The sequence below is a fragment of the Peromyscus leucopus genome, chromosome 15 (genome assembly GCF_004664715.2).
Source record: "Peromyscus leucopus breed LL Stock chromosome 15, UCI_PerLeu_2.1, whole genome shotgun sequence".
Lineage (NCBI taxonomy): Eukaryota > Metazoa > Chordata > Mammalia > Rodentia > Cricetidae > Peromyscus > Peromyscus leucopus.
In genome coordinates, this window is record NC_051076.1 from 26834829 (window position 1) to 26848453 (window position 13625).

Genomic DNA, 13625 nt, shown 5'->3' on the forward strand with positions numbered 1-13625 from the left:
AGGTGCTGTATGGCATAGGGCCAAGGTGTGATCATCAAATGTAATCTGTCTTTCCACAGCAGCATAATGGCCCTCGCCAAGGATTTGAACGTGGGAAATCTCAAAACCTCTAGCCCTACCTTGCTGTTCAATCGCCCTAGCTTCATTTCTCCACCAGGTACTCCACTGTAACTGAGGACCAGATTCCAATACTGCTGTAATTAAATCTTTCCAGTCTTGTGGAATAATTCTGTTCCAAGTGGCCCATGAATTTAACATCTGCATCACAAAAGGTGAATACATACCATATGAAACTATTGCTTCCTTAAATCTCTTCAAATCTAACATTTCTATAGGATTCCAGTTAACTTCTGAATAGCCTTGGGGATACCTATCATTTGGTGGCCATTCTTAAATGGTAAATGGATAAATTAAGGTTGGTTTTCTAATAACCCTGGGCTGCTCCTCTCTAATTTCCTAATGTAATGGTGAGGTTGGTTCTCCTCTAAATTCTTCTGTGTCTGAATTTTTTATTATCTGTTTTAATAAATTTTTCTAAGGCTTGCTACTTATCAAAGTGGTATTTTCTTCAGTAATTATTTATAGGTCTTACATATTATCAATAGTAACTTTTTCTAAGGCTTATTTCTTTTGAATAGTAAGTTTTTCTAAGGTTTACATACTATCAGTGGTACCCTTTCCTAAGGCTTATATCTTATCAGTCAATTTCTCATATTTGGCACAGTTATCAGACCATTTTAAAAGATAAAATATGAATTACCAGGCTGATATTAATTATGACTGACATTGTATCAATCCCAACTAAGTTGTTTATCTCATTTAGTTTTTCTACTTGCATACCATCCATAGAAGCAGTGAATAGGGTCCTAATCCCCTGCATTGTGGTATTTCCAATTTTTAACATGGGAAAGGTTTTAAGATTGTCCTTTCTCCCTTTTCTCTTTTTTAATTTTTATTTATTTATCTATTTTAATTAATTAATTTATTTAATAGCCTAGTTTACTGTTTAAAAGTTCCCAAGTGTCTTTTTTTTTTTTTTTAATTTGGAGCTGAGGATTGAACCCAGGGCCTTGAGCTTGCTAGGCAATTGCTCTACCACTGAGCTAAATCCCCAACCCCCCCCCCCCAAGTGTCTTATCAGTTCCAATCCTCAGCGGATTGGGTTGTGCAGATGTAGTGATGATGTTTGGCTAGCAGGTGGAGCAGGTGAGGCACCAAGGCAGCAGTAAGTACAGGTCCTAAGAAGCTACACTGATTCAGCACTCTACACTCCGATTGCCCTCAGGCCAGTGCCCAAGAGGCCAGGCAGAATTGGCCCAAGAGAAGCAGCTATGTTGCAAGCACCTTGACTTTCCTGCCTGCGGCCAGTGACTTGGTAACAGCAGCTGCAAAGTTCCAAATCCCGAGTGGGTCTTGAGGCTAATGGAGCTCAAGGAGAGCTGAGCTGCCTGGATTGGCAGCCTGGAGCAGGATTTGGAAAACCTCCGAACCAGGAAAGAAGGCCAAAGGGGCTGGTGGAAGGGTGTTCACCCTCCACCAGACCCACAGCGCAGCATAGAGGCTGGACATGGCTTGGACCACAGAGCAGCCGATCGTGCTTGAACGTGCTTTTACGCGTTTAGCAATGTCCCACATTAGGTGCCAGACGTTACTGATTTCTTTTACGTTTATTTATTATAAAACTAGAGAACAAAATATAAGATAAAAACCTGAGGTGGGTCACAAGCTACCTTGGAAAAGCCCCACTGCTGCTGCTTCCTGGCTCGAAAAGGTCACGACCTCCTCTGCTCTCAGCCTCTACTCTCAGTCACCTCCATCCCCAATGAAAACCCCACCTCTTGGACCAAAATGCTCCTCTCAGTTGGCTATCGGACTGGTGACAGAATCCCTGTACCACCAAGGATGCCCAGAAAAGAGAGAAACAGAAGGAAGACATTCCCCGGGCGGCAGAGGCTGACAGGAACAGAGCTGGAGCTCTGGAAGGCAGGGCTCTCAACAGCATAGCAGTCGCTGTCACTGTCACCAGATGTCCATGAGACTCTCAACGTGGTCCCCCCACGGGACACAAGTGCCTCCTGGCCATGGTGGCCCCAGTGGTACTGAACATCCTCTCCAGCCTGTTCCAGGAAGCAGACCTGGGTATTCATGCAGGTCCTGTTCCTCACGATCTGGGAACTGGCAGTTATACCAGGCTTCTTCAGCCTCTCTGTGCCAAGAAGAGAAGTTTCAAGCTGTGAGAAAGCTCAGGATTGACCAAGAAGGGCACAGGAAAAGCTCAGGATTGGCCAAGCAGGGCACAGGAAAAGTAAAGGACCAAATGTGGGTCTCTCCACTCTCCTCACCATAGACTCTCAGGATGAAGTCTTTGGTGATGTTTATCAAGGGACTATGAAGAATTATCCAGACTTTGTCGGGCCCAGAGTCCTGCAGCTCTAAAGGGCTGATCTGAAGAGAATAGCTATGGTGGGGAATTCTCAACTGGCCCATGTAGGGCTCTGGAAGACTGCTTTGCCTCCCAGTCTTGGGTGCAGAACAGCAACCAGCCCTTCAGAGCTCCAAGGAACACTTTACACATCCTGTTCTGCCAGAATCTCCAGGGGCAGAATGGCCAACCTCTCTTCCAGGGTGCCAATCACTGTCTTGCCTGCTGTGTTTTGCCGTGGGGTTCTCAACCCTGCAGCCAGAGAAAGGAAAAGAAAGCAGAGCACCCTGTCAGTGTCTCCTGCTCATGTGGAACAGCCACAGGCCCTGTCACCCCCGCCTCCCCATGACCACAGGGGCCCATGTCATCCACCCCAGCACCACTTTGCCTTTGCAAAGATGTTAGCTCTCTTTCTCAGAGTTCCTCAGGGCACCAAGATTTCTTCTCCAGCTTCTCTGTTCACACCAAAGCTGCTGTGAAAGGTGCATGCTCAGATTCCTGGGCAGCCAGGTAACTGTGCAGGACTATGGCATAGAGACAGGGCAGGAGCTGCTGTTACTGACTGGGTTCTTGACAATGCAGGCCAAGGTCAGAGCACTGTCGTCAGGACTGGTGGAGACACAGAGAACAGACACTCCATGGGACAATATAGTCCTGGAACCCACGGGTGTCCAGCTGTAGGTCATGGTGCCTCATCTGCTTTTTGCTACACATGTCAGGATGACAATGCAGTGTCCCATATCATCATTCCTGGAGCTCAGGGTCACATGGAGCTGGGCTGACTTCTCTGTGTGTGCAAAAGGTAACAGCCTGGAACTAGGAAAAGTCTCTGGGCCTCCACTTTGCAGGAAAGACAGCACAAGCAATTGTCACCCAAACCTGCACCACCCTGAGAACCCATAAGGAACAACAGAGGGAGGATCTGCCCACATCTCTTCTAGAACTTTGACCATTACAAAATTACGCCACTTAGTATCTCATTGAATTTCCATGGTGTAAGCAAGGCACATGTCACATCTATTCCATCTCACATGCTCAGAATGCTTGGATGACTTGCCCAAAGTCTCATCTATTTAAATGGTGAATCCCAGACTCAAATGCTGTGGATCTGGTCCTATTCCTGGCTTCCATAACCCCTGCCCAGAGCATATAAAAGAAGCATGGAACTGTGTTGTAATTTTCCCTTTCCACCACCAGTGGGCTCTGTAGCATACACTGAGCTTCTGGGTAGTGAGTGACCAAGGCTTCCAGGGATCTTGCCTGTGGGTTTTAGGTTTCTCCCAGTCCTTTGACATCCTTTGGTCCTACATATACCATCCTCTTTCCCCAGGCACATGCACTCCATTGTCTTCTTCAGGTTTCCATTTTTTCATTATTAGAACCAGGAACATTTCTGGAGGCAGCAAGAACAGCTACAGACAAAGATGAACAAAGTAGGTTGGACTTAGCTAGAGCCAAGAAAAGGTTGTTCGGTTGTCCAGACATAGCTCTATGGCCTAGTCACTGGCTGCCCCAGGAACAGGTGGTCAGTTGTGTCCAGAGTATCTTCTGGGAGATGCCTGGATTTCTACTGCCAGGAGACCCTCTGCTGATTCTTTTTTTTTTTTTTGGTGGTAGTGGTGGGGGTTCCTTCTGTAAGACAAGTTCCAAAGAAACCCTTCTCCTCTGACTTCTGCAGTCCCTCTTGGTATCCTCCCTGGCGCAGGAGACATGTCAGCAACACAGAAAAGCAAGGCATCCAGAGTGAGGGGCTGTGTGGAAGAGGCAGGACATCCCAGAGGGACGGGATGTGCGGAAGATGCAGGGAATCCAGAGTGAGGGGCTGTGTGGAACACTCACGCTGACTGGTCAGCAAGCTTTGTCTCTTGCTACCGATATCACACTTGAGCTCATCCTGCTGGATACCCACCAGCATGGCAAGAAGCCTCCCCTTCAGCTCTGAACCCACCCTAGTGAGCAACCCTATCCAGGTTCCTGCAGCCTCAACCCCAGTGCTTCAAGGATCAGACCATAAACAGCTGAGGCCAATTTACCAACAAAAATGCTGCCTACAGTCATGCACACCTGGTAGGGTGGTTGTCCCATCAATGTCTCCACCTAATGAGCATTTCCTGTTACGCAACCCAAAGAAAATAAGAAAACTATGTTAGTTTTCCCTCATCTACATCCAACCTACTCCAGAAGAGCTCTGCCATGGCCCCTTGGGACCTTGCCCATCACCCCCAGGCAAAGCTGGAGCCACAGCCAATCTGAGTCATGGCTGTGGCCAAATTCCAGAACAGGAGAGGACATGGGGGAAGCCAATGAGGTATTATATCTTGCCTCTCCCTCCCCTAGATGCTGTCCTAGACAGTTCCTCTTGGTTTGAGGCTCCTGGTCCCCATAGAGCATAGATGCAGAGTGTGACCCATTCCTGACCCCTCATCACTCCCACCCCCAACCCCCTACAATACCACTCCCACCCCAGCTACAGTCTAGACCAGAATCCTTAGTGTCTCATGTTCCGCCATTTTCATTGCCATCTCCTGGGCTCTTTCATTTCAGTATCATCTTTGCTGGTATGGGGGGCGAGGGGCAGGCAAGGCCCTTGCAGCCCTGGACCTTTGATTCCCCTTCATTTCCATATAAGCAATAAACTAACTGAACCCAAAAGTGGCTCGTGACCTCCTTACTGGCCAGTTGAGTCAGGTTCTGGCCTTTCCAAGGTAGTGTGTACTTCACCCCACAACTACAGTTTGCTTGGTAATTCCCCCTGCTAAAAGTTTTTAAACTTTCTTTGAGGAAAAGAAGAAGTTCCTCTCATCTGTTTAGTGTGTTTATTCTCAGCGAAATGTAATGCTTCTATTTCAGCAGGGGGAATCTCAGAACCTCAGGAATAGGTTGTGGCAAAACCCAGTTCTCAGGTCCTAAAATTGTTCAGTGCCTGCTGCCTACACAGATGTTCTGCTCCAGTTGGTGTGAAGCAGATCCTCGGCTGTCTTGGTTAGGGTTTCACTGCTGTGATGAAACATCACGACCAAAAAGCAAGTCGGGAAGGAAAGGGTTTATTTAGCTTACATTTCCATATTGCTGTTCACCATTGAAGAAAGTCAGGACAGGAACTCAAACAGGGCAGGAACCTGAAGGCAGAAGCTGGTGCAGAGGCCATGGAGGGGTGCTGCTTAATGGCTTGCTCCCCTGGCTTATTCAGCCTGATTTCTTATAGAACCCAGGACCACCAGCCCAGGGATGGCACCACCCACCACGGTCACCAATGGAAGTCCCTCTAATGGAGGTCATCCCTCCATTGATCACTAATTGAAACAATGCCTTACACCTGGATCTCATGGAGGCGTTTCCGAAACCAAGGCTCCTTCCTCTCTGATGACTGTAACTTGTGTCAAGTTCACACACAAAACTGACTGACCCCTTCACTATAAGCCACAACCCTTCCTTTCTTATTCATCCCCAAGTTTTCACGTTAAAAACATAAATAACTTTAAAAGATCCACAGCCGTTTACAAATTCAAACACATTAAAATAGCCAATCTCTTTTAAAACCCAAAGTCTTTTAAAATTCAACGTCTCTCAACTGTGGGCTCCAGTAAAATACTTCCTTACTTCAAGAGGGAAAAATCAGGGCACAGTCACAAGTCAAAGCAAAGCAAAATTCCAACCTTACAATGTCTGGGATCCACTCACCATCATCTGGACTCCTCCAAAGAGCTTGGGTCACTTCTCTGGTTCCACCCTCTGCAGCACACATGGCTTGTCATCTAGGCTCTGGTTGGCTCTACTCCACGGCTGCTGCTGTTCTTGGTGGTCACCCATGGTACTGGCATCTCCAAAATGCTAGGGTCCTCTGCTGCTGCAGCTGGGCTTCACTTTCACCAACAGTCTCTCATAGGCCCTCTTCATGGTGCCAAGCCTCAGTTCCTTTGCATGATCCCTGCAGTCCTGGGCCTCCACCTGCCACTGAGGCTGCACCTTCACCAATGGCCTCCTCTGCCCTCTCACAATGCTAAGCCTCAGCTGCTCTCCATGCCCCCCTTCATGCCTTCAAAACCAGTACCACCTGGGTGACTCTGATTACCAAATCCAGCTGCCAGCATGAGGTGCAACCTTGGCTGCCTCTGGAACATAGCTTTTCTGTGCTCTCAGGAAACACTTCCCAGAAGACTTCACCCCAATGACGTTGGTCTCTTCTTAATCACTGCTAATTTCTTACCTGCAGATGATCAGCATTAAGTATCCCAGCAAAGCAAAGTTTCACTTTAAGTGGTTCTGGTATCTCGTTAATCACAGCTGATTCTTCAGCCCCAGCTAACCCAAACCACAGAATCTTAATTCAAAACAACAAATGGCCCTAATAGAGTCTTTAAACTTCCCTCTGAAACTTCACAAGCCAGGTCTCCATTCTTTGCACTGCTCTCAACATTCTTATCGTCCAAGTTTACACAGAACATCCCACAGATCTCTAAACACTCAATGGCTCTTCTAGCCCAAAGTTCCAAAGTCCTTCCACAGTCCTCCCAAAAACATGATCAGGTCTGTCATAGTAATACCCCACTATGCTGGTACCAATTTATCTTAGGGTTTCTATTGCTGTGAAAAATCACCATGACCATAAAGCAACTTGAGGAGGAAAGGGTTTATTTGGCTTACATTTCGACATTACTATTCATCACTGGAGGAAGTCAGGACAGGAATTCAAACAGGGCAGGATCCTGGAGGCAGGAGCTGATGCAGAAGCCATGAAGGGGTGCTGCTTAACTGGCTTGCTTCCCATGGCTTGCTCAGCCTGCTTCCTTGTGGAACCCAGGGCCACCAGCCCAGGGGTGGCCCCACCTACCCCTGGGCTGGGTCTTCCCCCATTAATCACTATTTTGAGAAAATGTCCTGCAGCTGAATCTTATGGAGACATTTCCTCAGTTGAGGCTCCTTCCTCTCTGATGACTCTAGCTTGTGTCAAGTTGACCCACAGAACCAGCCAAGACCAGCGGACTTTCAGCAACTCTTCTTCATAAATCTTACAGTAAGCACATGTTACTCCTATGGTTAGAAAGAACATTGTAAATGTGACAAAGGCTGTGACAATGGCCACAGACTGAAGGTCCCCCACCCTGCCTTCCCCACGATACTCACCCCAGACTTGCAGGTGGTACCTCCAGGTGGAGGTAACAGGACAGTGCTTCAGGTTGATGTGGGCCCTGCAAGGCCCTGCATCCTCCAGGTTCAGGTTACTAATCTGCTGAGAGAAGTCAGGGCCCACAACGCTCACATGACCCCCAGGGTCGGGGGTTTTGCCTGGTAAAGTGTCTAGCCACCCCTACCCCCGATTTCTACCACTGTGATAGAGGAAAGTGTCCTTGCTTATGGATGGGATGTTCAGGAGATGCTGTCCACCTGCTGTCCAGACAGCAGCTCCGGGAGTAGAGTGATCAACTCCCCAAAGGTCCCATTTACCACCAGGGATTCTCGTACTCCCTGAAAGCCCCTGGCCCTGTGAACGCAGAAGTTTCACGTCATCCTGAATAAGCAGAAGGTCTCAGCATGTCTGAGAGCAAGCCAGGGACTTACTAACTCCATTTCTGAGATGAGGAAATAGAGAGCCAAAGAATATAGGTAGTTTGCTCAGTACCACACAGCTGGATGGTCAACTAGAGTAAGGGTGCAATTCCCTTCCTTCCCAGCAGAGGGCTGTCTTCAACACAGACACAGAAAGAAACAGCTACCTGGATAGAGTTCTTGCAAAATACCTTATGATCTTGCTGCCACTGAGTCACTCCTGCTGATGGATGAACTAAAGTCAGAATCCATTTGTAGGGGTTCTTGTCCTGCAGCATCCCAAGAGCTGATGGCCCCAAACAGCTCTTCAGAGGCCCAGCCATGATTCCTGGGAACGAGATTAGCACCATGATGACTAAGACAATTTAAAGGTGCTCCATGAAGCATTTGCTGAGATCCCAACATTAAGTGCACTTGAGAAATGAGTCTATGTCCTGGGCACCAAGAAGATCAGCCAAGTTCAAACTCTTGTTTTTACCAGGTGCTAGCTGTTGTCTTGAATCACATTGCTTACCTTCTCTGACTCTGAATTTGCTTCCCTGTGAAACAGGGTGTGACATTTAGGATTTTGTGAGGGCTAAGTGAAATAAGGCAGTAAAACATTACTCGCTATCTTTATTTTCATGCACTACAATTATTACAGTTCAGTAGAATTCATCACTAGTGTTCTTCAAGATTCTTTTTTTTTAAAACCACACTTATATTTATTGGAGGTGGGGCATGCCCATGCCACAGCAAGGTGGAGCTCAGAGGACAACTTGCAGAACTCAGTTCTCTCCTTCTACAATGTGGGTGCTGGGGCCTGAACTCATGGCGGCATCAGACTTGGCAACAAGTGTCTTTATCCGCTTAGCCATCACCTCTCAGCCCTTCTTAAAGGTCCTTGGTGTCTTTGGAAGCCATTAGTGGACATAACTCCTTTGCACATCATCTAAATTGTTCAACATCCTTGTAGAGTCATTTTATTTTGTTCTGTTTTCTGAGACAGGGGCTCATGTAGTGCAGCTTTGCCTCCAACTCAATGTATAGCTAAGGATGACCTAGAATTCTTGTTCCTCTGTCTCAGTCTCCCAAGTACTGGAATTACAATACTGTCTTTCTTGTTAAGACTTTGTTTTTAGGCAAAATATCATTGTATAACTCCCTATTTCCTTGAATTCACTATGTAAAGCAGGCTGGCCTTGAACTCATAAATTGCCTCCCAAATTCTGGGATTAAAGGAATTCACCACCATGCCTCGATGTAGAAACATTTTAAAATCCACTCCTCAGTAGTATGACCCATCTTTGTTAGAAGATTCTACTGGTAACGAGACCCTGGGTTGGATCTTCTTCCACAATTCCAAAAGCAGAGAGTCTGAAGCTGGCCAACTTCTGCCACACAGTCATTTAAAGAGAAAAATCATTATGGCACCAGGAAGATCTGGATCTGGATTCCAAGTTGGATCTGGAGTGCTGGCCATGTCATTCATTGTACCTAAGTGCAATGAGAAGGCACCAGCTAAAAACTAAACCAGGGGACTTGGGAGGTGGCTCACTGAGTAAAGTGTTTGCCAAGCCAGCATGCAGGTGTGTAGCAAGCCAGACACACTCACTGCCCATGCCTGTAACTGCAGTGCTGAGAGGGGACGGGAGGAGACGGGAGCCCTTGGGGCTTGCTGGCCAACCAATCTAGCCAAATCTATGAGCCTCAATGCTCAGTGAGAGATTCTCTCTCAAAAAATAAAGCAGGGCTAGGTGTGGTGGCTCACACCTTTAATCCCAGCATTCAGGAGGCAGAGGCAATTGGATCTCTTAAGAGTTCAAGGTCAGCCTGATCTATACAGCAAGTTCTGGGCCAACTAAGGCTACATGATGGGACCTTGTCTCAAAAAATAAAAAAGAATTAAAAAAAAGAGAGAAAAGTAATTGAGGGAATCACTCTACATAGACCTCTGACCTCTGTATGTGTGTACACATGTATACACACACACACACACACACACACACACAGCTCAACTAAGAAGCCTTGTTTACAGTACCTGTGGAGTGCCAAGCTTGTGCCAGGCTGGTGGCATGCCAGGCTGGTGGCATGCCAGGGAACCACAGCATCCTGGTTTGCTCATCACTGAATCTGCTGGATATATACTGTTCACATCCTCTGCAGAGCTATTCTGGTTCCACTGGGAGCCGGCTGTTAGAACTCAGCCACAGGAGAACAGTGCCGACGCCAGATACACACTCCTCTCTGAGCATTGCCCCCCTCTCCTGAAATATACCCTGGGGGATCCCACCTTGGGAAAGCAGCTTTGGGGTCCCTGAAGTTGGTATAGTCACTATTCCCCTGCCACAGCAGCCTTCTCCCAGTTCCATGATCCTGGCCCAGCCATGCCCTCCCTGAGTTTCGGACATTTTATTGGCCAGTTTGGTTTTAAATATGTACTTCATTCTGCCTCAAACGAAGAGCTGTGTATGAGTCTTCTGCAAGAGCCATGAGTCCCTCCAGGGTAGGAGAAGATGGAGGGTAATAAATATCTGTAATAAGGTAAGGTAATAAAATGCTCCCCCCCCCTGTGTGTGTGTGTGTGTGTGTGTGTGTGTGTGTGTGTGTGTGTGTATGAGGCTGGCTGGGTTTGCCCCAGAATTAGGCATGCCCCAGAATTTGTGTCAGGCTTATAGAGTGAAGTCCATTTCTTGACTCAAGTGACAGGAAAGTGACACAAGGGACTCAGATACAGGACACAAATCCCAGCACCTGGCCTCTTGTCTGGGTGCATTATGTATGTTATTTTCTAGAACTCTCCCAACAGACATGTAAGGGAAGATTTCTCTTCCCATTCTATGAATGAACATCACGAGATTCAGAGAACCTAAGAATTTACCCATACTCCCCCAATGAAGAAAACAAAGTAGCAGGGAAAACAAAACAAACAAAAACAAAAACAAAAAAACCACAGGCACTTTGGACCCCAGCCTGATATCCTGTTTACTACACTGCTTCCAAAGCAGGGACCTCCATTCTAAGTTTCTCCTCGTGGAGGCTAACCTTGTTGTCAATGTGATACACAGGGAAAGGGAATATCAACTGAAGAATTGCCTCCATCAGATTGGCCCGTGGCTGTGTCTGTGGGGCATCTTCTTGATTGCTATTTGATGTAGGAGGGTCCCGCCCACTGTGGATGGTACCATCCCTAGGTAGTGAATTTGGGCTGTATAAGAAAGGTGACTGAATGTGAGCCCGGGACCAAGCCAGTGAGAAGCCTTCCTGCATGCTTTCTGCTTCAAGCTCCTGCCTTGGGTTCCTTAGATCCTGGACTGTAACCTGTAAAATGAAAAAGTCCTCTCTTCCTCAAGTTGTTTTTGGTCATGGTGTTTAATCACAGCAACAGAAACCAAACTGGAACACTCCTCATGTCACAGTGATGCCCCTTTTCCCCAGTCACCCCCACATGACTGAGCTGGACACATACGAAGACTGGAAATATTTTTATATTTCTAGAGTTAAACTGAGAATCAGTGACCATCTTGGATCGTAGCTATTTTAAATCAGAACTCATCTACCCACTCTTCTCCATAGGTCCCAGAGACCCTCAAGTGCCTTGCTAGAGACCTTAAAGTATGGAAGCTTCCAGGTTGCAAGGGCAGGTGCAGAGGAGGAGAAAAGCAGGACAGGAGGCCTATTAAAGGAACCCAGCTTCGTGGTTTCCATTTTGCTGCTCCGACATCCCTTTTTAACGCACCCAATTCTCTAAGACTTGGACCAATGAGATGGCTTACTGTGTAAAGGCTGATGACCTGAGTCTGATCACCAGAACCCACAGAGTGGAAAGAGAGGACTAATTCCCTCAATTCCAGAACACTTGTGACGTGGTATCAGACAGAGATGTGGTTACTTCAAAACAGGAAAGATCCACTTTGTTCTCATTCACTTGACTTTTGGCAGGCCTTAAGTCCCCATAGATTGTTAGCCAGAAATCAATTCCCTGATGCACATTGGCTGAAGGTTTCCCCTCAGTTCCTTATCTTGGCGATTTCTCCAAAATCTGGCTTACATCTTAAGACCTGGCTTCCTTCAGAGTAAACTAAGGGTGTGAGTTGAGGGTAGGGATAGAGAGAGAGTGGATGGGAGAGACTGTGGAAATGAAAGAAATAGAGGGAGGAGAGAAGAGAGGGGAGGAAATGGAAATGGGAAAGAAGGAGATGGAAGCCATTGCCTTTCTCTAACCCTGTTTTCAGAAGTGTCATCCCACTATCTCTGTCACATTATATCACTATAAGCAGTCACTAAGTATCGTGGACTATGGGGGTCCAGCCCCTCGATAGTCCCCTCCCAGGGTCTGAGAAGAATCTACAACCAGCTGATAATTAATCTTTGATGAAAAGAAATGAATCTATGTACACAAAAATCCTTAGTCCATATACTTTATTATTCTGTGACAGTTATAAGCTTATATTCTGCTCTCATATTTAGGTCATCTTTAGCCTGATTTCTCTCTACACTTGTCTGCGATCCCCTCTAAGTTCTATCTTAATTCCTTCATCTAGTTCTGCCCCTTTTAGGTTCTCATCCATCTTGTTCCTTCCCATATCATCTCCTCTCCCGTCTCCTTCTCTCTCATCTGGCTCTTCCTCATCTTCCATCTCGTTCCTCTAGTACTCTGCTGTAGCCCTTCAATCTACTTCTTCCCCATCTCAGTTTGTTCCTCTCAAGTTCTTACCCATCTAGTTCTTCCATTCTCTTCTCCTCTCTGTCCTCTTGTGCCCTGGAAGTTCTGGTATATATACACCTACAAGCAGTATTCCCTTAGCAGTGCAAAGCCAGGCTTCCAGGGTCAAATGGAGTGGTGATAAGAATCACACAGGGAGGCAATAACCGTTAATTATCACTTGCAACCCCAAAGGGAAGTGACCAATGGGGAAATGAATTAACTAAAGGCTAAATTCAGGTAATATCTAAGAAGAGGGCTCTTATGTGCTCAACTATAATCTTAAACGTGGTTGGTAGAAAGTGTTAAGAATCTATAAGTTGCTAGGTCAATGGGAGAAAATAAAACTGTCTTCTTTTTTTTCATGTAGCTCCTATCTGTCCAAGCTATCTGCCGTTTTTTCTGCAGGGTGGGGGAAAGTGTGCTCAGTCGCTAGGCAACCTGTGTACAGCTAGATGCCTCTGGTGATAGTTAAAGGGAGATCTGGAACTAGAGGTAAGGTTTAGGAAAGGAGGAAGTAAGGCTTAATTGGCACATCCGCCAGGCCTTCTCAAACTGGTAGCCTGGATGCTTAAGTCTGTTCTTAGAGAGTACAGAGGTATTTCTGATAAGGTACTTTCCTCCATCCGGTGATGGACCTGGCCGGATGCTACCAATAATGATAATTACAGGGAGGCTTGAACTGGGAGTTCTGGCTGAGCATAGCTGTCAGTGAAGAAGGTTATCTAAATATTCCTAGAAGTGGTTAGGTAAGGAGTTAGAGGTCTATAAAGTTGGTAAGGCTGTAAGAAAGGAGGGTCCGAGCTGAATTGTGTAAAGCTATTACTTAATGTCTACCTGACCTAGGTGGTGTCCCCTTGTGGAATTTACCTTAAGTCAGGAGACACGCCTGTGGGTTGTTATCACTGTTAATCCTCGGAAATTGGGTGACCACCTGGGTGATGTCTCCTTTAGTCCTTGAAAGTGGCTAGG